At 45.0% G+C, this 4,369-nt stretch overlaps 1 pseudogene; it reads left to right on the forward strand.

The window, feature by feature from the left end:
• LOC101644821 overlaps positions 1–2,882 on the forward strand; it is a 106,982-nt pseudogene extending 104,100 nt beyond the window's left edge.
• The last annotated feature ends 1,487 nt before the right edge of the window (positions 2,883–4,369 follow it).

A 4,369-nucleotide genomic window follows, 5' to 3' on the forward strand; every position in this document is an offset into this window, starting at 1 on the left:
TTCATTTGCTCCTGTGTGCTCTGATTAGACATGTCCCTCTCCCTAAGCTGTAGTTTCAATGCAGTCGTCTGAAATGAATTCTTTTGCAGGGAGGGAGTACTGTCCACATAGTTGGGATTGGGGCTGGCCCCTCAGAAGGGCAATACACTTTTATAACCAACAATATTAACCATTTAGTACACCCCTAAACAATTGAGCATCCTGGGAATTTAATCATGTCAATGTAGTCTTTTTTTGCATTATTAACTGAGGAGAAACAGGTGCCTTCTAAAGGTTTTTTTTGTTGTTGTTCTTTTTTAACATCAGGAAACAAAATAAGTCAGAAAGAGCCAAATCAGGACCGTAAGAAGGATTCCTAATGCTTTCCCATGAAACTCTCACAAAATGCCCTTGTTTGATAAAGAGAATTAGCAGAACATTTGTCATAGTGTGAAGGACTCTGGTGAAGGTTTCCTGGGTGTTTTTTCTGCTGTAGCTTTGGCTCATTCTCTCAAAGTACTTTCCGAATAAGCAGATGTGATTGTTCTTTAACCCTCCAGAAATGTAAGAAGCAAATGCCGTGAGCATCCCCAAGCCTGTTGTCACGGCCTTTGCTTTTGATCAGTCGACCTTTGCTTTGGCTGCATCACTTCCACCTCCATGTAGCCATTGCCTTGATTGTGTTCTGTCTTTCAAATCATACTGCTAAAGTCATGTTTCCTTGCCTGTTAAAATTCTTCTGGGAAATGCTTTAGAATCTCGATCCTACTTATCTAAAATTCCCATGGAAAACTCTGCATTTGTTTGCAGCTGATCGGAGCAGAATAGTTTGGGCTCCCATTGAACCGAAAGTTTGCTCAACTTCAGTTTTTCAGGCAGGCCCACCGATTGAGATGTCAACGGTGTTGGCAGTTGTTTCTGCTGCTAATTGATGAGGCTTTTCTGTTATGACGCAAACAGGATTGCTTCCTCACAAACTGATGTGGATGGCCTGCCACTACTGTGAGCTTCTTCTTTGACACCATTTTGTCCCTTCTTAAAAAGAGTTACTTTTGTAAACTGCTGATTTATTTGGGATGCTGTCCCCATGAACTTTCCATAAAACATCAATGAGTCCACCATTCTTCCACCCAAGCCTCAGTATATATTGGATGTTTATTCTTGCTTCAATTTTTGCAGAATTTGTGTTCTGGTCGGAGCTCTTTTCAAATGGATGGCTTATCTTCTTTCTCAAACTAGGTCTTGTTCAGACATGTTATAACAAATTAGCACAGGCTTATTTGGGTGCAATTTTTTTTTTAATCTAAGCATAATTTTTTTTCATAATAGACATTTCCACAAATGTTTTAAAGATACTCAGGCCTGGTGCCCTAGAGAAGCCTACCCAGTGACACGTATTTGTGTATGCGTAGAACCCAAAGCCAATCTCACTGCTGCGGAGTCGATGCTGGCTCAAAGCAATCCCATAGGACAGGGTAGAACTATACCTGTGAGTTTCAGAGGCTGTAACTGTTTATGGCCATTGAAAGCCCTGTCTTTCTCCCACAGAGCAGCTGGTGGTTTTGAACTGCTGACCACATCCCACAGCTGGTTATGTGTTGGGCTGTGGTTCCTGTTAGATCATATCATGGGATATTACTGCCAACCTCCGGAGAACCTTAGCCAAGGCAAGTTGACACAAAGCCTAACTATCACAATGCCACACAGTGAATTTCCCATATTGATTCTTCTAGTCATAGTCTTCAGAACTCCCACCAAATGACTGGGTAGAACTTTGCACACTGGTGCTTGTGGCCCACTAAGGGAATTAGTTGTTGTTAGGGGCCATGGAGTTGGTTTTAGCCCATAGCGACCCTATGCACAACAAAAGGAAACACTGCCCAGTCTTGTGCCATTCTCACAATTGTCCCTATGCTTGCACTTATAGTTGCAGCCACTGTGTCCATCCCTCTTCTTAAGGGCCTTCCTCTTTTTTGCTGTCCCTCCACTTTGCTGAGCATGATGTCCTTCTCCAGGGACTGATCTCTCTTGACAACATGCCCAAAGTATGGAAGATGATGTCTTGCCATCCTTGCCTCTAAGGAGCACTCTGGCCAGACTTCTCGCAAGGTAGATCAGTGTGTCTTTTTAGCAGCCCATGCCACTTTCAGTATTCTTTGCCAGCAATTCAAATGCATCAATTCTTCTTCAGTCGCCCTTATTCAATGTCCAACTTTCACATGCACACAAGGCCATGGAAAATACCATGACTTTGAGTCAGAAGAGGCCAGGAGACGCATCTGAAAGATCTCTCGGATCTTGTACTGGTGGGTGATGGTGGTACTGGGAAAAACTACATTTGTAGAATATCAGCTGGCTGGTGAATCTGAGAAGCATGTAGCCACCTCAGGCATTGAGATCTCTGTCCTTGTGTCAATACCAACAGAGGACCTATGAAGTTCAACATGTGGGATACGACTGGCAAAAACAATGGGCGGACGGAATGACGGCTGTTATATCCAAGCTCAGTGTGCCATTATAATGTTTGACGTAACTTCAAGGGTCACTTACGAGAATGTGCCCCACTGGCATAAAGACCTGGTTTTGAGTCTGTGAAAACATACCCATTGTGCTGTGTGGCACAACGTGGACATTAAGGACAGGACAGTTAAGGCAAAATCCATCGTCTTCCACCAAAAGAAGAACCCTCAGTACTATGACAGTTCTGCCAAAAGTAACAACTTTGAAAGGCCCTTCCTTTGGCTCGCTAGAAAACTCATTGGAGAGCCTGGCTGGAGTTTGTGGCCGTGCCTGCGCCTGCCCCACCGGAGGTTATTAGGGACCCAGCTTTGACGGCACAAGATGAGCATGATTTAGAAGTTGCACAGACAACCACTGTCCCGGATGAGGATGATGAACTGTGAGAGAAGGAAGCTGGGGCCCAGCCTCAGAAGGGGTGCAGCTAATTAATGTGCTCACCTTTGGGTTACCGAAGAAGAAGGTGAACAGGCTTCTGAGTGAGTGTGGCTGTTAAAAAAAATTGGGGGCGGGGGGGCACATATCTAGCTATTTTGGAACTCAGTGGTTTTCTTTCTTGAAATGCAAATACAAGACTGCTACAGTCATATCACACTAGTCAATGGAACGTGTTGCTTGTTGACTGTCATTCCCTTTCCTTCCGTTTTGCTTAGGACCCGAATAAAGTTGTATTTCAAATATCTACAAAAAGAAAAAATAAATCAAAAAAGGAAATGCCATGGATTGGGTCAGATGCACCTTCGTCCTCAAAGTAATGTCCTTGTTTTGCAATACTATACGAAGGTCTTGTGCAACAGATTTACCTAATGCAGTGAATCTTTTGACCTCTGGACTGCTGCTTTGATGAGCATTGACCCAAGCAAGACAAACCCTTGATAATTTGAACCTTTTCTCCATTGATCATGATGGTGCCTATTGGTCCAGTGGTGAGGATTTTGTTCTTTTTTACATTGAGTTTTAGTCCATACTAAAGGCTGCAATTTTTTATCCTTTCAGCAATTGCTTCAAGTCCTGCCTTTCGGCAAGCAAGGTTGTATCATCTGCATACCATGGGTTGTAAATAAGTCTTCCTCCAATCCTGAGGTGGGCAGTTTTGCTTGCTAATAATGTAAATAAGACGTAAGGCACTAGGGTGGTGTTAGGTAGCTAGGGACAGGGAGTTGTCCCTCTTATGCCTGCAAAGGCCCCCATAGAGGAGATTGGAAAGAAATCAGGCAGCGAGCATGCTCAAACCCCCGAGCCAGGTGGGAGGCACACCTGGGTGGTCCAAACTAGGGTCAGGCTCATGACATCACCCAGGTGTGCTCAACCCAGCCAATGGGGTCAACCAATACCTCCAACCATGCCTTCCCCCAGACAGGGGGTGGGCCAGAATAAAGGCAGGGATTGTGTTCTGGGACTCTCTTACCCTGCTCCTGGTCAGAGGCAGGTAGAGGGGGAGGGTTTCCTTGCCCTGTGCCAGTGCACATGCACCTACTCCGGGCCTACTTGGGGTCCACAGACTCTTGGCCCACATGCTCTTGGCCTCTAAGATTCTTGAGCTCTGGCCTCCTGGGGTCCCCCCTAAGATCCACATGCATGGGTGTTATTTTCCATGTAGTTGTTCTGGCCCAGTTGTGAACCCCTTTTAGGCTGTAACACCTGAAAGTTGTCCTGTCCTTCATAAAAACCCACTTGGATTACAAAATGGACTTTGACGTCAATTCTTTCATCGTGCGAAGCCAAGAACCAAGGTATTACCCACTCCAAAAACTTAACATTTGGACCATGCCCCCCTACCCCCCAAATGTATGGAAGTCTAAGAGGGGATTGGTCTGTTTTTCCATCTCTTTAGGCTTGAACTGAGTGATTTCAGAGGTTGAGTGGGGGAGCT

This window comes from Echinops telfairi, unplaced genomic scaffold, assembly GCF_000313985.2.
Source record: "Echinops telfairi isolate 266 unplaced genomic scaffold, ASM31398v2 ScPeMD7_9;HRSCAF=40, whole genome shotgun sequence".
Taxonomy (NCBI): domain Eukaryota; kingdom Metazoa; phylum Chordata; class Mammalia; order Afrosoricida; family Tenrecidae; genus Echinops; species Echinops telfairi.